Source organism: Cyclopterus lumpus, chromosome 11 (assembly GCF_009769545.1).
Source record: "Cyclopterus lumpus isolate fCycLum1 chromosome 11, fCycLum1.pri, whole genome shotgun sequence".
NCBI lineage: Eukaryota > Metazoa > Chordata > Actinopteri > Perciformes > Cyclopteridae > Cyclopterus > Cyclopterus lumpus.
The window spans coordinates 15,576,291-15,598,400 of NC_046976.1; positions in this window are offsets into that span (position 1 = coordinate 15,576,291).

A 22,110-nucleotide genomic window follows, 5' to 3' on the forward strand; every position below is an offset into this window, starting at 1 on the left:
GTCAATTAACAAGGGAGACCTCCATCAAACGCGGCCCTCCCGAGCTGCAGCCACAGCACCGCCAAGTGTTAATGAACCGGCAATTATCAACACGAAGACAGATTCAGTGTATAGCCGTGCTCTGGTAATGGAGATCACGATCAAACAAACCCCTTATAGAATGTATGCAGTGTGTATTGTGCTGCTAATGCCTGGAGTTATGAAGTTGATTCATGAAAATTGATATATTTGCTATGGCTGTCAGGAAATGTGGTGGTTGTTGTATTTTTATCAACTCTCTTTCATATCCGAGGTGCGTGCGTGTGTGTGCGTGTGTGTGCGTGTGTGTGTGTGTGTGTGTGTGTGTGTGTGTGTGTGTGTGTGTGAGTAAAATATTTCCAGAGTGCTCACCTCCTTTTCTTCACTTTTCTTTTTTAATCCTTTGAGTAGGAGGTATACACAATTGTTAAAAAAATGTATGAAATAACGAGCAATGTCACTTAATGGCATTCCATGAAAATCAAGGATGGGACGATATCGGATTTTATCGTGATGAAAAAAAAAAAGACACACTTAAGTGGATCGTGGTGAATTTCCACTTACAAGATAATCATGAATATGTTCACATGAGTGACTTCAAAAAGCTGCCTCGCCCGCTTTGATGGCAGAGGAGTGGAAATAAGGCCTGATTTGAAAATACAGGAATCAGGAACAGACTCAAACAATGTTGAGCTCTTGAATTTATTCATAATTTATTCATGATTAGAATATTTAAGATCGCGAGCTTGTTTTTCACTAAAAAGAATGTTAACAAATAAGCGTGTGTTCATCAGCAATGCAATAAAAAAAATATTCGTTTTTCTTAACAAAATGTATGGTAAAGTAAGTCCAATATGTTTTAGCGCCATTTGAGCGTATTTTGATGATTATCATAACACTGTTGTGATTTTAAATGATTTTGGCCAGGATAAGCATGGCATGACATTTTAATAATGTTTCTTGCCCAATTGAAATCCTATTAAAATAAAACAAGTGGATTTGGATTCAGATTTTAAAGAAATTACTTTGTTTGGACATTTTTGATAGCTCAGTTTTGTTTTTACCATCTCAAGGGACATTTATTTTGTACTTGAAGACAAAAGAAAGACCTCAGACAACCATAATAGTCACAGTGCTGAAATTTGTAAAAAGAACAAAAGAATCACTTTTCTTTTACCTCAAATACATCAAAATGTGTGAAAATTAGCTCACACGTCTAAGATGACACGTGTCTCCGTGTGTGCTGTGCCACCCTTTAAATGACACTGGCCATCTCCTCACTGCCCTCTCAGCTGTCATCCAGGACACCTTCAATAAACAAATAAATTAACGAGCAGTAATTGTTTATTGTCGCCCCGTTTACATCGGGCTGCATGCTGTAAGGGCTACTCTGAATTTTAATATGCTTCAAGGAGCTGCAGAGCTTCCGGGGACAGACGGAAGGCTTCGGATCTGCCGACAGACTTTCTGATGAGCTGCTGATGGCTGAGAACACGACTGGCATTAAAAGGGAGAAGTGGGTTTTTGGGGGCGATGTCTGGATGTCTATGGGAGAGAGTAACCGCTCCGCTTCATCCGTGTGTGACACATTACAGGTTGAATCATTTCTCTTTTTGTCCAGGTTTTGTCAAATGTCGTCTATTGCATAGAGCAAAAAAAGGATAAATAATAGATACATCATATAATATGTGTTAATGTCATCGTGGTTTATGATCATCTACATCCAAACGGTGTCTAAAGCGTGCAAAAAAAGTACTCCGGTTCAGCGGTGGTATATCGGTAACATTACACATGACACTGTGTGATATAAATAACTGAAAAGGTTCAACAAAAAGTCATTCATTTTCAATAAAAAGAGGTCATAGCAGTGCTTCAGGTAGGGCTAGATTGGGCTACAGCGCCATCAAGAATGATAAAAGCCGTCTCACGCACAGCCACCAAGAGGTTACCACATATTTGACATATAAAACCACATATTTGACATATAAAACCACATATTTGACATATAAAATCTAGTCTCGTGTGTTTTATTCTGCCACCGTTTCTACCATGATCCAGTTGATCTGATCAAAAATAGCGACCCCCCCCCGATTAAAATAATGTTCTAACAAGTTCACTAGATGAGGGTACATTCGTGTTTTAGCAAAAAAAACTTGTTTCTGGGACAGAACAAATATTATATGTTTAGGTAACTTGCTTATTTTCTTGTTTTGGTACGCTTGAAGCATGTTTTAAAATGCAATGACAGGCGTGAGCAATTCATATGAGGTTCATTTATATAATATATGATTTCATAATCTCTCTGAAAATGTAAATGCTCCACTTTAATCGATGTAAATATTATTTTAGACGTATAACTAATTGTGTTCAACCACTCAAAAAAAGATGTACCATATTTACAGTATGCACAGATGTACTAATGGGCTCATTTAACCCCCAGTGAAGCCTGAAGCATTGAGACTTTCTCATCACTGTCATGGTCCCAACAGCCATCCTGACCTCTTTGCCCGGTCTCTCTTGTGGTCGTTAAAGTGTTCAGTTGCGTGGTGGTGGTTGTTCTTGTCTTTTATGGTGTAGGCTTTCGTGGTGAATATCAGGTCGGTTTCTCTCTCTCTTGGCGCTCCGATGGATTAAAGGAGAGTCTCTCGCTTTCCAACTGATTACAGCACCTCTAACCTCAAATCAGTGTCTTTCGCCTGCCCTTCACACACCTGACAACTACTCCCGTCTCGGACTAAATGCCATCTTAAGACATATATATATATATATATATATATATATATATATATATATATATATAAGAGGATGAAGATAGTCTGAAAGCAAGCACTGAAGCCCTGAATGACAATTTTTTTTGTTTTATTGTGAATTGATTGCGGCGGCATAAAGCGACGCTTCTCAAACTTTGTGGCTTGTGAACATTTTTAATTGAAGCAATGCTTTCATGCAGCCTCCCATCGAGGCGTGCATAATGGTGAAGTTCAGTCAAATGAGGATTTCCCTTTATAGATTGTTTCATTCAGTTAATTACCAAGGGGAAGGCCTTGAGGCAAAGAAACTATAACGTTTATCACAAAATTATTATAATATAATTATGTATATCTTTTCATATATATATATATATATATATATATATATATATATATATATATATATATGTATATATATATATAAAATGCTTGAGCTGTTGCTGTCCAGCCACAAAGAGACCCTTCATGTAATTTAGTAGGCCTACTTGATATAATCACAAATATGTTAATTGAGTTTTTCCACATGTCGTTAAAAACATTTTGCAATCAACATGAAGGCACATTTAAACAAAACACCTTGAATTCAAGCATGTTTTAATGCACTAAAGACACTGAAATCACATATTGGGCATACATATCAATGAAAGTGCTGCCTTCAAGTATACAACATTTAATGATAGGGTTAACACGATGTGGTATAACAGGTGTAATGTATAGTCTCGTTATCAGTATTGAACCGAGTGTTTGTTTTTTTGGACTTGAGATTGTAAAAATAAAATGCTGCCATTCTTTCTGCTGTAACGTCTTCGTCGATATCCAAGCACCAAGCCAGCCTTTTATCCTCAAAAGATTATTTGGCTGCTATAATAATTTCCTAAAATGAGGAGATTTGGCGTCCTTGATTTATCGGATGTACTATTGAGGTTGCACTTGTATTTCTTTACAAATTGAGTTTTCATTGTGTGCAAACTTTGCAAAAAAAATGTTTTTATCACCACGAGTCGTCACTCTTTTATTTCATGCTTTCTTGCACGACATATGATGTGCATACAAATGTAATCCTTCTATCTATGATAGAACATTCACAGAACATTGTTCATTATTATGTGGTAAGTGAAAGAACTCCCTGTTGTCCATGGGATCAGCAATGCCTGTGTATGAAGGATTTATGAATGCCACTCACGCTGCACACATTAGAAACATTGCCTAAAGTCAGAGCATTATATTCAGTCCGGAGCAGTTTTTAAAATCATATCTGCAAGGCATATCACAGAAAAATGATGGCTGCGTCCAAGCAATCAGTGCCACTTAATTTGTTAACCCAGTGGACAAGATTATTTTGTGCGTTGTTCATATGCACTGCTGTAACGGATTTGCACGAATCACAAATTGATTGGAAAAAAAAATCAAATAACACATGCTCTGGATAAATGGGTAAAAAAAAAAGTTGTGGACTAATAGTGTGCAGAAAATGAGATTTTAAATTGCATGCGTGCTCCATAGATTCATGTGGGACAAGTACTTGAAGTACCACTAAGTGATTTCAAGATGATTGGAACTGTCCCCGCTGTGATGAATTATGTCATGTAATGAATTGATCTTAGTCCTGGGATCAAAATGCATGCAACGCACCGCAGGGTGCAGACAACAGTTGGGCGTCCCCCTAGCGCCTGTGCATCCATCTTATAAAGTGTAAACTGATTGGTTGCCCTGAGCAGTGTTGTCCCATCAATCATCATTGGGTCAAGTGTTTGGGGCTGCAGAGTTTTAACCTGAGATGGTCTCCGGCGGTGTTGATGGGAACCAGACGAGGCTCTGGTGGAATCCGGGCATACCAAGCACAGCACGAGCCCCCTTCACCCCACCGAGCGACTGTCATTGGATGTGCACTTGATGTGACCTCACAGCCTGAGCTAAAAAAACAAAAACCTGTGTTTTGTTTGTGATGTACCGTTTCACCCTTTTTCTTACATCTGCTCCTGGACGTTTCTTTTGTCGCAAAGTACAGAATTGGAATAAATGGCGTCACTTGGCGATTATTTTCTTTTTGCAGCATTAAGTGCCATCGTAATTTACATTGCATTATGAATTCAAGATATGCATAAACGATGTACCCCGCAAAGAGTGTTACTATCACTGTTGGTGTCGGTTGTAGATTAAGGCACCGTGAAGAATTTGAGATGTTGCCCTCCGGCGGTAGAATCAAAAGAGATACTGCGGCAGCATGGATCCGGGCCGAGGACACCGAGATGAATGGAATGGAAAACATATTCTAGAAACAAAAAACCTTCCCAATTAGCTGCACTGATCAATATTTCTATATTAACAATGGATGCAAAACACTCTGCGTAGTGATTTAAAAGATGTCACTTGTGACAAACAGAGGTTCTCTTCAGCTACGGAGTGTTTCAGTATCTTTCATCTCATTGTTTGGGTTTTTACGGACTATAACAACGATCCACCACTGTTTGTTTGTTTGCTTGCTCTTTGTCTTTCTATTTAGTTTAGTTTTGTATGTCTATGCCTTATGTAAAGCGTCTTTGTGTGTTTTGAAAAGCGCTATATAAATTCGATGTATTATTATTATTATTATTATTACTAATCCTTTGTTTGTGGGTACATTATCTGATTGTCATGAGAGCAAGGCCAACTTTTCTAGTGACAATGGGGTGCAAATACACTAAATAGCTGTTGCTGAACACAGGCCAGACATAAATAGTCTAAAAAATGGGTATATGTTAAAAAAATATATATATTTGAATAAACAACAAAATTAAGTTCCATATATCATATGACAATTTTGGACATAGGGGCCTTTTAAAAGTTGTGATTAACTAATATATTTATAGTTTGGACCAAGAAGCGGTGCGATCTAGAATATTTGACTGAACTTAAGAAAAGAAAATATCTTAAGCTCAAGGAGGATGATGATGAATACTAACCGAGTTCCCCCTTTTTCATTGAGCACATGGTTGCATGCTCAGAAACATTTTTTCCTGAGCTCCCCTTCACATCTTTCTCATTACTTGCTGGAGTGCAAGTCAAACAGGGAAAACCTTTGCACCTTGCAAATGCTTCTTTGAATGCAAAGCTCAATGCCAAAAATACACTCCACCACACAGTGCCCGAAATAATTACCCTGTGCCAGATCACTATTCATCATCTTGAGTTTCACAGCTCTTTTTTTTTAAGTCCCATGCTCAGTTAAAAAGGCAATGATTCATACTTTCTGAGAACATAACGATTCATATAGCATTCCATCCTCCCATAAAATTGTGTATTTATAGTCCTTAAAATGGCACTTGAGACACACTTTTTGGACACCTTGTTTTTGTTAAGCTCATTGCTTAATAGCCGAATAGCTACCATCAACTTTTAATTAAAAAGACGAGGGAAACTATGATGTATATTTTAGACCTAATTAGCATGCCGACTCAGGGGAGTGAAGTGATTAGAGGAGTAAAGACTCTCCATGGATGCTGCAGACGAGCACACACAATAATGCACACACACACACACACACACACACACACGCACGTTGCATTCGGAGAGTGTTTGCAGAAGGACTTCCATCCTCGCAGCACTTAAAGTAATGTTTCACTTTGGTGTGACATTTTCATCAGCAAGTGGTGCTAGCTTTTCTGTTCACCGTCGGCGTTTCAGGCTTTCTTCCGCAGCTTTCAGACACATTTATCCATTGAACAAAGAAGAGAGAGAAACGTAAACACACACTATCAATAAAAAAAAAGTTGCATATAGTCACATTTAATGTGAAAATTACAATTGAAGTTACAGTGTTAGCTTTCAGTGAGGTGTTCACGGTAAAGAAGAGAGCCAGAGAGGTACGCTAATCATTTAGCCACGCAGAGAACATTGCATACAATAATGACCCTCAAGCACTGGCACACCTCCTGTGCTACAGCGGTGGTGGAGTTTGCACAGCTTCAATGCTGTAACCACGGCAACAATTGACAAGTACGAGGTCATGTGTAAAGTCATGAAAAAAAACTGAAATTGCAAACATAAGTAGACCAGGAACACTGCTGTCAAGAACCAGCTGATCAAAGAAAAGCCAGTGAGAAAACATTCATCGTCAGCCAGTGACATTCTGCAAACTTCAGGTAATCATCTGACTCACCTTGATGTTTCTTTTCTGCATGACTGTGCCATACACTCCAGTATAGTATTTCAGTTGCTGAGCTTACAGGTAAACTGTGCACAACCGCTGTGAATCAGTTCGAGCCTGAACAGTGCTCGGACTATCTGTAGACGAGGATTATCTCTCAGCTCCCCTTCTTGCAGGATGTCTGTGGTGCTGGCTGCTTACACTACCCATCAGAATACAGTCCGACACCTAAGACACGTTTCTGAGCACCTTGTGTCTTAAAAAGAGTCTCAGCAGCAGCTTAAAATATAGTTTTCCCTGAACTCTGGTGGTCCAACAGCTCATGTTGCTGCAGTGATGAAGGAGGCCTCCAGAGTGTGCGTGTGCGTGTGTGTGTGTGTGTGTGTGTGTGTGTGTGTGTGTGTGTGTGTGTGTGTGTGTGTGTGTGTGTGTGTGTGTGTGTGTGTGTGTGTGTGTGTGTGTGTGTGCACTGTGACAACACGGCTAGGTGCAAAGAAAGTCCTTTTTTAGGTTCTGGAAGTCCGACACTGGCTCCCTTGTAACACCTGGTTAACTGAGGTCACTCTATTACATATTGAGAAAGTTTGATAGGGCACGATGGATAATCGATTCCCTCTCAACACGCCTAACATCGCTAACAGTGGAAACTATTGCGAGAGCTGAGAGAGCTAACGGTGTTTACATGAGGGGGAACCAGAGGCTGGACGACTGTGAACTCATGTCTAATATTCATGGGGTACTTTATTTCCTTTGTACATGCACTGTAAAGAGAGAAAGTCAAGAGAACTAGAATAAATAGTTTTCTTTGTGTGTGTGTAACACTAATGGTTTTAATACAGTTTAAGATGATATTCAATATTCTAAAGGGAGAACACTACTTTCAAAAGCTCATGTTTTAGTGCAAGAATTCAAAGATTCGAGCGCCATGTAAGCTCTTGTGGCTTATTAGCACAGAGTAGGAGCTTCCCTCAGCACATGTGGGTGTTTTTTTTTTACGCTTGAGTTTGAGACACAACAAGAGCCGATCTAAAAACTACACATTCAAATGTTACGCATTATCTCAAGCTTTCACAAACTGGGCTGCCTTATTTAGTTTAGTTTCGGAATGCATGCATCACTTGGTCGACACTGATATTCAATTCAATACTACAGACAGGAAGCAGACATGCACAGGAGGACCATTACAAGCAAAAGACCGGGTTGCGGGTTAGGGAGCGACTATGTGGAGCCGATAGTGCAGTTGCATTTAAAATGTCAATTAAAAAAAAAAATGCACCAGATAAAGATACAAATAATAGTCCACGTGGGAGATTACGTTTAATTGTTTCATGTGCCAAGCTCTCGTTAGAGCCGAGTTCACGTGCAGGTGGCTACCTGGGGAGGCAGAGGGACAGGGGGCATCTTGGACTAGGGGTGGGGGACACAATGCCTGAAAACAGACACAATAATGTTCCATCACAAAAGGAGGACATTTGTTTTACTTATATATTTTGACAAATATTTAATTTACTACAAGACTAAGAAAACTAGCAAATATTCACTGCTGAGGAGCTAGAGCCAGTGAGTTTTACAATTATTTCTTATTGTCTTATCAATTGATTGATTGCTAAAAGCCATTCGACTTATCAATTAACGGTCTAATCTTTTCTCCTCTAATAGGGACAAGAAAACTGCATACATGTAAAATCATTATAACATGATCAGTTTAAATCATTGTAATAATGTGTGTTACTCTGTATTTATTGATTTTTATTTTATTTCTGTAAATATTTATTTACCCATTAGTCAATTAACGTAAATGCACCTAAATGACTGCATCTACTGTATTTATTGTGTTGTATTATTTATCATCCGTGTTCCCTTTATTCATTTCACTTTGGTGTGTTGTCTCCTTTTCACCAGAACAATAATATTGTAAATAAAATAATGTATGCGTCAATAACTTGTCATTAATTATAATTCCATAACAAAATCAAAGTCAAGTGTTGTTCTGCCACGCACGCCGTGAGGCATGATATGAAGCGGATGTGACATTGCATGGTTAACATTTACACAGAATAAATGGTGAGATTAAACAATAAAGGGATGACGTTTTTTTTTCCCCCGCAGTGTATAAAAGAACACAGCCTTGCTGTTTGGCTTTGAACAAATGTTCGTATATTTGCGTGGCTTTAGGACAAAAATGAACATACTGTCACACCAACCTCCAGCAACATGACTGGAAATGGGCCCATGCAAATGAATGCTATCGGAGACAAAGTGTGATAAATGTGCTGTCAATAGAGATAGTGCTGTGCCACATCACACTCCCCATCACAGCCCAACTGAGCCAAAAGAAATCTCAGAGGCCCTCACAGGCAGCATCAAACACCGTCTAAAGAGTGCATGAAATGCTGCAGCTCTGTGATAAACTGCATCATTTCTAGTATTTGCCTACTAGATTTTTCTGATAGATTTTGCCTTGTACCTTTTGTGCTCACGTTGATGTAACGTCAAAAAGAAGCCACCGCAATCAGTTGATTAAAATGCTTTGGAGCTCTGCTCTAAACTCCCTTTTCTAAAGAATAAAGTACAAAGGCTGATGGCAAACTCCTAAATTATCTGTGAAATAGACTGTTATATGTTATGAATAGGCTGTGATGGCAGACAATAACACAACCCACAGCTCAAACGCTGCAATGTGCTATTGGTTTTTTCTTTGCCAAATCAATCCCACTTAAGCATGCATGATGTCTCATGAGATCTAAAGAAACCGAGAAGGCACTACACACGCCCATTTGAAGTTATTGGCTGCTATTATACTCGGAGCCATTGTCATCATGCCAGGTATAGGATCTGTCAAACCATCCACAACTACAATGAGAACACCGGGGGGGGGGGGAGTGAAACCCGGGAGTCAGGCTGTAAACTGTGACGGATTGTTCAGGGACCTGAAAGATGAAGGTCACATGGCTAATCATGCGAAACTACTTGGATGCCATCACTAAAGCTGTTGACCTACAGTCGGTGTGTTTTTTCTCTCTTCCCATGGTGTTGGCCCCCACCGAAAGGATAACAGCAGGTAAAACTCTAAAGTTGGGGGGGGGGGGGGTCTGGTTTTCTCTAGCCCCATCCCTGCTGACCTCCTGGGGGAAGCATCTAGCGGGAATTAGTGCTTTTGAAAAGCTACCCAAGGCCGTGATGTCATCCAGCCTGCTCTGTGAAATGCACACACAGAAGAAGCTTGAAGCGTTTCCACAAAAAGTTCAACACAGCAAAAATATGTACACTAATTGTATGTATCATAATAGTTTATTTTTCCTTAAACCAAAAGTTTGAGATCACAAGACCGCTTGTAGGAGGAAGACATCGGTCATGGTGACGGACCCAGAGACTTATCACCTCAATGAGAAGCTCCGCTCAGCTTTACAGCAACTTTTCATCTCATTGTTTGTTGCTTCACTCTCACCGGGTGGTTTCCAGCAGCAGCAGGCAGCAAAACAAAGGGTCCAAAACAATGACTGCGCTACTTGCCCTGCGCCAAAAAGCAAATAGACAACGCCAAAAGCAAAGTTGGCAAATTGTTGGTGAACACAGAGAGAAGCAGTTAAAGCATCAAAATCAGTCAGTGAATTTCTAACATTCGCTTGACGACCAAAAACAGATTTTTAAATAAATGCTAATGAAGCTCCATATCTGCCAGATAGAACTGGTTTGCGCACATTTCAACATAAAAGGGAAACACTGAGACGGATCGTTGCTTTACCCCCAAAATGGACGGATACATCTTTTGTTTGTTTTTACAGGTTTAAGAATGAGAATGTAAGTATTAGACTGGCGCTTTTAAAGGAAGTGATATTCTTGTCCAGCCCTAAAGTCCCTGCCTGAGAAAGCAGAACACTATTTTGAGTCTGACCCAGTGAACTATTTCCCCATCCCTTATTGTATTAGTTTCCTTTCTTATTGTAGTTGCTGAACATGGTCTGGACCCTAAACTCCTCCATTCAGCAAGTGAAATCGGCAATTAAGGGCACTTGTGGCACTTTTTGAGTCTCGCAGGGAATTGTATGTAAATCACTTGACACATTACCTCCCTTTTCACTTTCACAATGCAGATTACATTTCTGCTATCCAACGTAGTGGGCAAAGAAGGTTTGTCACACAGAAGGTCGGAGCACGTGCAGTTGTTTTTTTATGGCTACATTTCTTAAGAGAAATGCCTATCGGCGTGAACAACACAGGCTCATTGATTTGACTGATACTGCACGCCCGTGAAGGCGAGGGGGATCAATTGAAGGAAAGACCTCAGTGTGTCAAACTGTTTATGTTAATCTTTCCTCTTGCCACCCGAGAAATGTAAGTCATTACATTAGATTGTTGAGTGGATCCTGCGTAGAAAGAGAAGCTCTGGTTAACGATCTGAAGAGAGGGGAGGATAACAGTTATGACAGGACAGAAAGGACATGACCATGACTTAATAGCGATAGAGATGTTTCATTAAAGATACATAATCGTTCCTTTTAGATTTGGCTGTCAGAATCTTACGCCTAAAACTCCCCTATTGTTTTTCAATAAGTACCTTTTCTCATCATTAGTATCCAATAGTTGTCCTTCAAATGTGTCCAATGTGCCTTCGTGAAGAATTAAATTGGAGCAATTTAAACCACCTCTATTAGAAGGGGTCAATCCTATTAAATGATTGCCTTCCAAATGACTCGCGCTCCCTCACTCTCGGCATATCCATTTTCAGCGAAACTCATCAGAGCATTTGCCATTTGAAGAAATCTCACTTTGGCTTCCGCCGCGACGCGTCTGACTGGTGGCTCTTCTTCTGTGTCACTGAGCAGTGTCAGAGTCCAATTGTCACACTTCACAAAGCTTTCATTCCAGCTTCTTCTCGCATCACCTCAGTAACGACGGCGCCCGTACGATGTCTGTCTCTCTTCCCCTTGTGGATCGCGAGGGGGGGGATGTGGAGCCTCACAAACATAAGTCTGGAAAGATGTCTGCCGAGGGTACAAAGAGCTGTTGCTTCAATAGACGAAATGGATACGATGGAAGTATTCCTTTACACAGAAGCAGCCAGTCGGTCTGCTAGTTTGTCCCTCAGTACTTTGGTCCAGAGCAAGAATTTGGGCCCTGACACGAGGGAAGTCATGTGTTTTATTAGTCCTTTAATGTTTGTTCTCAGTCATATATACAACAACAACAAAAAATCGTTCTATGATACTTAATACTTGTTCTTAGATGGATGTTCTAAACGACAATTGTATTGTCTTGTGTCACCCACAGATATGGTGAGGGCATCAATACACACCTGTTATCTTTTGTTGTGATGAATGTCTTAATAAAATTAATGAATTAATTGGACGGATACAACAGAGACGAGGGTCACAAATGCAACTAGATTATGCAACTACCATGCAGTGCTCTTTATTCACAGATGGCCACGCTAACTACCTGCAATGAGGCCTCTAATCACAAGAGCCGACATAAAACATAACTTCCAGCAGAGATTTGACAGTTTCTTGAGCTGGCGATGTGTTGACTCGTGTATCAGTTATAGATGGAGAGTAAACATATTGAAACACTGTCCACACCTGACACTAGAGGGGTACCTAGAGCCTCAGTTTGAAGCCGAGGAGCATTGACCAAGCTGTGGTATTTTTTGCATTGATGTGACAATGTGTTGATCGTAAAGATCGGCAGATATTGCACCGAATATTGACTGCATATGTGACGTGGCGCAAAATATGTACATACACACAGTAAACTAAACTAAACAAATTCATAGAGGTTTTTTTTGCCTCAGGAGAATATTATCAAAACAATTCACATTGAGCCTACAAGTTTTTAAAAAAGTGCTGATGGAAGCACATGAAACACATGTTGATAGGCCCCAGGGAGTGTTTTTGAAACAACACAAGACACCCTGAGCAGAATGAAATGATAAGGGACAGATGAGTGGGTAGGAGCTGGGGGTGGCATAAAATGATTCACCATGGCCTAATTCACTTCTTGGTCACTCTCAGTCCTAATGTTTCAGAGCAATTTTATACCCTGCCTTGATATGCTGGCAGTCGGCCCGAGCTTCACTCTCGGGAGTCAAAAAGGGGAAGGCAGAGACACGCTGCAGCCCAAAGACGCCTCGCCGTCACTGCAGGCACGGACCAACATGTGCCCAGCAGAATCGGCACAACAGATGAGTCTGGAATCGTGCCTCAAGGCGAGCTTTCATGTGCTAACTCAGGGTGGATGTCTGCCGGCTTATTCCACCTGGCCAGGGATGAAAAGTCCAAGAGAGGTCTATAACAGGGGTCTACTTAATACTGCATACTTCTACCTCAACGTTGGTGTCCACAGGAACAGATAGAGCATTTATCTATCATCTATGTTCTCATATCTGTTTTCCTGGCACTCGACCATACCATATCTCGACACGTTGAGATGAACCGCTTGAGTTTAAGTGGAAAGAATACTCACTTAACCTCCACCATCACTCCAGTGGGACCAAATTGCCCAACTCAGTTTGAAAGAACGAGGCTGGAGAGTTGCCTGTAGAACCGTTGAGAGATGTCAGAATGCTGTGTAGAGGGAGATTTTCCTCCGGCGGTCGGTGAAGCCCGGCGTTCACCGGCTCACTGGCCGGCTAGATCACAGGACAGGAGGACTGGTCAATATCCCCAATTAGGACAATAGAATAGGTAGCTGTAAGAGCTTCTGCTCTGCACGGACCCGTAGCTTTGTAATCAAGAAGAGTTATCTCCTGTTTGTTTCTGTGTGCAGAAGGCTAGAAGTCCAATGGAAAAGTAACAGAGCGTAACAATCAAACGAGGGCCCCCAAGTGTAAACAGACGCTGCGGAAAGAGGGACGGTGAAATCCTTTCACCTGCACCAACTTGGATCCTATAGGTGATCACATTGTAATTGGGTGGAGGGAAAATGTAATAAAAATAGTGTCGTGAATGCGATTTAAAGAATCAAATTCAAAATTCACATTTCCAGAAAATAGCAAATGCTACATTTCTTGTATCTACATAAACAATTTGGCCGCAGTCTACATGAATACACATGAATATGGAAGAGTGAGCTGGGTACCACGGTATGGGTTATCGTTGTGTTCACTGTCACAACTGCACTGATTGATTTCACAACTTCCCTGTTGTTGTGTAAATATTAATATTTAACCATCCTTGAACATGCTTAAAGTTAGAGGAACTGTAAGAGCTACTCTGTTAAGAAACAGTATTGTGCTTAACTCTTGTTTATTTATCTATTGTGTGACTAAACCTTAGATCTTCACTAAGAGCTTTGGGCCCTTCAGGAAAACTGTAACTAGGCAAAACATAAACTAATTGGTGCTGCTGAGGGCAACTCTGACTCTGTAGTCATTAAGTTTAAGTTTTAATGAACTAGTGTAGTGCATGATTAGGAGAGCAGCACCCAGACCCTATGCCCTCAGACATTAGTGTGCTTTATAGTCTGACAAGTTGGGTCCTGGAGAGGCAGGGGAGTTTGTAAGTGCTTTTAGATGCCACACATTTATTTTTGGAGAATCCGTATTGAGTCTTTCAAAAGTGAGGAGAGGGGATCTTTTACATGTTATGATAACGGCATCCAAACCAAGCGACACACTGAAAAGCCCACTCCACTTCAAATGCGTCAACAGCTGAGGGTAACCGAATAATGATGCAGTTTATTAAAGGGATTTACAGCAGAAAACCAGTGACAACTTCAAAGTGAGGTTAAAAAAGAAATACTAGAGCATTATTCATCAACCAATATGCTGCAGCTCTAACAGATATACGTTATCATGCTGTGCTGGTTTATGTCCCGGAGCTGTATGCCGAGTGTGCTCTGCTATCATTAGACTGACAGACATGCATGGTGTGGTTTCACTCAGCTCACTGGTGCACAGCAACATTTTGCTGCAGTGTTATTATTGCTGAGGCACACCAATGGGGGCTATTATCCCAATAAGACAAATCAACCTATACTGGCAATTAGTTTGAAATGAACATGTTGGCATTGATCTTTCCACCCAAATCTATTTTAATTACCGAATGCAATGGTAACCTTACAGATCTCTAAAAGGATGAAGCAGGCCTGATCCCCCTGAGCTGTGTCATTGCGACCTGAAGGCGCTTTCATTACTGGTCGCACACCAACCCCTCAGTCAGGCAGATTAAAGCACTCAGACATGCAGCGTTGGAGAAGATTGCTGAACACTGGCTAAACTAGATCACCAATGGCCTCCCAGGATCAAGTAAAGTTCACTGTGCAAGGTGACGATTCACAAGGTCCCTGATGAGTAACCCTTAATCTCCATCTCTCTGTTTCTCTCTGTCTTTTCGATCTATCTGTGCCTCTGCTGGGAGGAGAAATGCTTTGAGCTTCTTACATCAGGTAATGCAGGTTGTGGTTTTCTCTATGCAGCCCTGCTTTAGAAAAAAGAAAAAGATGCCATTACTAGAGTTCATGAAACAACCTAAACCAATGACAGATTTATCCTACGATCTAGTATGCAAGTTTGCCAGCGCTATTCAGGAGCCACAAAAAACACTCCTTGGTTCTTTATAACAAAGAACATGGCCAGTGTAATTTATTCTAGACGGCTCTCGCCCCCCAAAAAAAGAGAAAACAGCATCGGCCATTTCTTCAGACTTAATGAAAAGGAAAAGGTTGTGCAAACTAAACTGCCATCTCTCGTAAACAATGGCAGCAGTAGTTGTTGTAGCACCACGGAAAACCTCTAAGAGCAACCCGGTTAGCTCCAAAATAACGTTCTCAAACAACTTGCAGATCCGTTAAGGGAAAGACATTTTATCCTGAATTACGGTCGCAATTTGAAATATATGGTTGGAAACTGATATGACAACAAAACAACAACAAAAATGCACAAAACAACTTTAGTAGGTTTAGGCAACAAAACTACTTGGTATTCGGTTTAGTTAAAGACATCATGGTTTGACTTAATAGGAATATAATTAGTATTTTTCTTTTTTAAATGCAACAAAAGTACTTGGTCAGGTTTCTACAACAATAGTACTGGTTCACATGGGACACCACACCAACCTCCTCTCTACTCGGACCTCCGACAACTCATTTACAACTCATTTGTATTACGTAAAAACCCAAAAGGTAATACAAAACAAAAATATGTTTTACTTAAAAAAGTAATGCTCAATGCAGTTTCTTTTTATGGGTAAGTCCTTTTTAGGAAGACGGGACTGCTAAGGGAGAAGGTTAGGTCAACAGTTAGTCACACACTTGTGTAACTTGGACTCAGGAGACCCTGGTTCTGTTAGCTGCCAACAGTCCACACTAGTTTTACAGATGCAACAATTATTGATGAATCTTTATTTTCTTGATTCATCGGTTTGGTCTGCGAGATGTCAAATTGTGAGTGTCCATCACAGCATCCCAGAAAACCATTTTGTCCATCAGTCTATATCGAGCCATCTTTTCAATGGCCCGATTCCACAGACAGGCAGCCAGGTGCGGTGTTTCACATGCTGGGTAACAACACTTCCTGTTTTTTTGTTTTTGTGTGTGTGTGTGTGTGTGTGTGTGTGTGTGTTTTTCCCTTCCCTCCTTTAATCTCCATGCTAAGCCAAGTCCACAGTTTCAAAGTGAAGCCTACAGCAATAAAGACTCATGTGCTTTTCATATAGCTGGCATAAAAGCAAAAGAAACCATTGATCACACTCCCGTGTGTGCACACAGCCATGCTCTTATTCACTGACGTTTCTTCAGGTCAATCCCATGGGCGTTGCAATTTCTTTGAAATCCTGCTTGACAACACACACACACAAACACAATGAAGCCTTGAATGTAGATACTAATAAAACACATCTCAACTAAATAGTTTGTATTGTTTGTCTTAATATGAATGGAGACATTTGTCCTGGGGGTTAACTACACAAGTACACCAACTCGTGATTGGCTATTGATTGTTCATCTGTGTGGTAGATTTGCTTGCAGGCTTTTGCCCAACAGAGACAGAGGAGAGAAATATGGTCCCTTGCCATTTCATTTCCAGGGCCATTAGCGCTGAAGAACTTATCAACTGTTGTTCCTGGACCGTCTGTCATGGTCAGAGATGACACCGCTTCATTGTGTAAAGTCCATAAAAGAGCTCCAGTTCAATAATCAATTCAGAGGCGTAATGGTACGTCGCACATTACCGTGGCGGCGGTGAGTGAAATCACTCTCCGGTATCGCCCAGTGACGAGGTAGTCCAGCTTTCTTATTGCATACGATGACACTGCCACCGCTGCACCAAACATATACACGAAAGCTAAGTCGGACTGGAGTCCGATGTGTTTAAAGAAGAGTGATCTGGTATTAGTATTCACAAGCGTGCAGACTGACTGGCTTCTTTGCCGACTCCCTTTCCTTCAACGTTTTGAACGATACAGAGAAATCAAAAGAGCGCCGGTGTGGCGCCGAGGCCTTTCATCTGCCGCCATGCAAAAAAAGTAAGCGAGAGAACAGGGCAGAGAGTTTGAGGAACTTAGTCGCTGCTGCTGCTTCTTCTTCTGTAGATTATCCCTTTTTTGCTCAGCATGCCATTCAGACACCCTCAGTGACTTGGGATTTTTTTCCCGGCTTTGGATGTCACTCCTCTCTGCTAACGCACACAATGGATGGACTGTCTCCAGAGGGAGAGGATATAGCAAATCTGAATTTCAGTTTAGGTATGTTATGAACTTGAAAAAAGCAAATCCTTTTTTTTCTTCTTTTTTTTTAAAAAGGGGTTTGTATTTGTAAAACTGATAATTTACGAGTTTCACCAAGTTTTAAAAATTGTATGATTGTGTAAATTTTTGTGAAACGTCATGTATCCGTTTTAAATGTGCGTCCGAATCAAGATCTCATGAAACTGAACACATTTTGACCTTTTTAAAAAGAAAAAGACCAATCATGGGTTCACTGACTACCCTAACCCTGGAGGCCAAATGGATTCAACTCTTACTGACAAGCGGACAACATGTAAACTCCACGAGAGGGTCGCCACTCTCCTTTCACGTGATGACTGTGGTCGTCACACCCACCAGCTGTTGACCATCTTACAGAGAGAGAGAGAGAGAGAGAGAGAGAGAGAGAGAGAACAAAGACGCTTTCCTTCACTGTCTGTACGTCAGTGGGCTTTCCTTCACCGTCTGTACGTCAGTGGGCTTTCCTTCCCCGTCTGTACGTCAGTGGGCTTTCCTTCACCGTCTGTGTGTCAGTGGGCTTTCCTTCACCGTCTGTACGTCAGTGGGCTTTCCTTCACCGTCTGTGTGTCAGTGGGCTTTCCTTCCCCGTCTGTACGTCAGTGGGCTTTCCTTCACCGTCTGTACGTCAGTGGGCTTTCCTTCCCCGTCTGTACGTCAGTGGGCTTTCCTTCACCGTCTGTACGTCAGTGGGCTTTCCTTCACCATCTGTGCGTCAGTGGGCTTTCCTTCACCGTCTGTGCGTCAGTGGGCTTTCCTTCACTGTCTGTGTGTCTGTACGTCAGTGGGCTTTCCTTCACCGTCTGTACGTCAGTGGGCTTTCCTTCACCGTCTGTACGTCAGTGGGCTTTCCTTCACCGTCTGTACGTCAGTGGGCTTTCCTTCACCGTCTGTACGTCAGTGGGCTTTCCTTCACCGTCTGTGCGTCAGTGGGCTTTCCTTCACCGTCTGTACGTCAGTGGGCTTTCCTTCACCGTCTGTGCGTCAGTGGGCTTTCCTTCACAGTCTGTGCGTCAGTGGGCTTTCCTTCACAGTCTGTGCGTCAGTGGGCTTTCCTTCACTGTCTGTGTGTCTGTACGTCAGTGGGCTTTCCTTCACAGTCTGTGTGTCAGTGGGCTTTCCTTCACCGTCTGTACGTCAGTGGGCTTTCCTTCACAGTCTGTGCGTCAGTGGGCTTTCCTTCACCGTCTGTGCGTCAGTGGGCTTTCCTTCACAGTCTGTGCGTCAGTGGGCTTTCCTTCACCGTCTGTGCGTCAGTGGGCTTTCCTTCACAGTCTGTGCGTCAGTGGGCTTTCCTTCACAGTCTGTGCGTCAGTGGGCTTTCCTTCACCGTCTGTGTGTCAGTGGGCTTTCCTTCACAGTCTGTGCGTCAGTGGGCTTTCCTTCACCGTCTGTACGTCAGTGGGCTTTCCTTCACCGTCTGTGCGTCAGTGGGCTTTCCTTCACAGTCTGTGTGTCAGTGGGCTTTCCTTCACCGTCTGTACGTCAGTGGGCTTTCCTTCACCGTCTGTGTGTCAGTGGGCTTTCCTTCAGGTGTTGTAGAAAATCCTTACTTTCTGTGTAGTTGTAATACTTAATTGTTGACTATTAGTCTCAGGTTAAATCTAAAAACACATCTTGTGTCAGTTCGCTACATGTTGCGTCTCTCTGCCTTCCTTTGTCTGCCTTTTACTATCCAATACCAGAGAAAATGCCCAAATCAAGAAGCCTATAAACCCACTTTCAATACCTTTCATGAAAATAAATGCTCATTTTCGGCACTCGGTGTCACGTCCACCAGGGTGAGTTGGGCATGGAGCTCTGCATGATTCATATCAGTCATGTCCATATCAAGGTCAAGCCACCTCGGACCCCCCCTCAACTTCCCTGCGAGCTTATTGTTATTGTTATCTCACTGAGCGATGAAAGATGGAGAAGCAGGCCCTGTGAACTGCGAGTCACCAGGATAAAGCAGGGTCATTATCGACTGGCCCCCGGCCACCGGCTCGCCTCTTCCCTCCCACCTCAATAGATTATTTTGTGGGTGGGAAAACAGTCGCAACAGATTTTTTTCCATCCCGTGTTTCCAGCACTGCCACGGGGCCTCCCGTGACTGATGCGCCGCGTTCTTACCAAACAACATATTTGCCATTAACCGCAGCCATCATGGACGTTCTATCATCCGGGGGGGGGGGGGGGGCCTGACGTAATCAATGATGATTGCCTTCCCGAATGAGACATTTTCTTAAAAAACACATCAGCTTTTATCGTCAGCAGCCCTCTCCCCCCGGTCTCGAAATAGGTTTTGCAGACCTTGTGCGACATCATTGGATTTGACCGTATGAAAAAAGATGAGAGGGAAGATTCCGGTCCACGTAGCCCGTTAAGAGCAATCTAATTTAATGCAATGTAAAGTCGTGTCAGAGATAAGATGAATCCGCACGGAGCTCAAGTGAGCTCAAATTGAATCCGCCATCAGTTGGCGGAGACACACAGATACATCTCTGAGCACCAGACGGGTTGCAGCCCACCTCCCGTGGTGAATTTGTGTCAAAATGAAGGAGATTAATTGATTCACGTGGCTACCCCCTGCATGGCTGGAGACTTAACACAAAGCCGGCGGGGGGAAGAGACGCTTCTTTGTATTTGCGTGTTTGCACAGCTTTCCTTCTGCAGACTTGTGATGCCGGGGCACCAGGAATTGTTCCCAACATGCTCGCACATCCCATCAGCCCATGTGGCCCCGACCTTCTTTAACACTACAAAACAAGCTCCTGATTGATTGCAGAAGTTACAAATCTGTGCACTTACACGACAGAGAAAAAGGAAAGGACTAGTCAGAGCCTGCTGGACTCAGACCGTAACCCGCCGGCAGCAGATTTGTCGTGGAAACCAGCCCCGTGTTGTTTATCAGTGGCTTATAGTCTGTGCAAACAGCTCAGCGTGTGTGCTCTTTTATGTGGATATTAATAACTTATGAGTGAGGATTTTAACAATTAAAAAGGCATGCCGTCGTCTGTTTTGCGATTGCTCTCCAAGTAGGAGGGCGTGACGATGAAAATGAAACAAAAGGAGCAAATAATAAACTATTCATGTGCAAAGCTGCATGAGAAGCTGAAATCACTGCTAAAATGACTGTGCTTCATTACCACCTTTTATATACTTATTAGATAATCTGTATGATTCTGATAATTGCCTGGAATTAATATAATTTCCCTGTGTGCGCGTGTGCAGAAAAGGTCCAGTGATTAATGCCTTCATCAAGATAAGCATCCCCCGGATACCCACGATCCCTCTGTCAGTGTTTTATTGCATTCAGTCATCTAGAAAGTCTCAGTTCCAGTGCTTGCGTTCAGCCTTTCGGTGTGAAACAACGGCTCCGGTAATTACAGTCACTACCGCTGTGACAATGAGACTCACACTGTCCTCTTAAGCATTCACATCAGCCTCCAAAAGAAAAGACGCAGTGGAGACAAATCTGAGAAACTGTGTTTTCTTTCTTTCAAGCAACATGAAAGAAAGAAAACACGTTTTGTGTAATCTGACATAAACAGATGCTTTGAGTTGAGCGTCATCCTCGTCCTTTTGTGCCGCTGCACACAATAGCGATTGTGCTATTTTTGTTTATTTAATTTTATTGATTTTTTTAACATGCATTATGCGGGTTTTCATCCTCTTTTTTAATGCATTGAAGGGAGATCTATTGCCTCGTAAAACACAAAGCGAGACTGTAATTTAACCTGTGGATACCCCAGCGTGACCTTTGACCTTTATCACATTGTCTGACCATGTCCCGAGTTCATTCTCCATGCTCTATCGGCCCTCTCCTCTGCATTTTTTTTTGCACAGGCAGCAGAGAGAGTACAGTATATCGATAAGGAACAGAGCACAGAGTGCAGTTAAGGGTCAAAGAGTGAATCACCGGCGCTCATAAAACACAGTAACTAGATGTGACGTCGCTTGTAAAGCGCCTCATGCAGATTAAGTGCCCTCGATCAATGGATCATCAAGACTCTCCAATTATAGAGGTGGTTGAATCCTAGAGGCTCCGTTTGGTGGTAATGATAAAAAAAAAAAAAGTCCATTAAAGTTGCTAATTAAATGATAAGCGTAAATTAAAATACAGGTCAAGCGAATGAACTGTGTTTTGTTTTTTTACGCAGCAATTTCTTGTGGCGGAAGTGTAATGGGAGAGGGGTTTTGTTGGGGGAGACATCGACAACTTTTGTTTGAAAATAGTTTTGCAGAGTATAGTGTAGTAGTCCGCTTTTGGAGTTCTGTGAGGTCAAAGAAGGGTCGCATATTAGTAAAGTATAGACTCGGAGCTTTAGTTTTTGTCACTAATACACTGTTAACAGTTACATTATGAACTATATTATCAATTAATAGACGTTTTTGTAACTCCAAAAGTCTACAATGATGCTGGAAACAGATGTAAAAGAACATTTGTGTCTCTTTGTGGTCACCTTGACTTTAGTCCATTTGTGGTAATTCTGTGTTTTTTGCATATCTTTATGGTCATTTTGAGTCTTTGGGATGT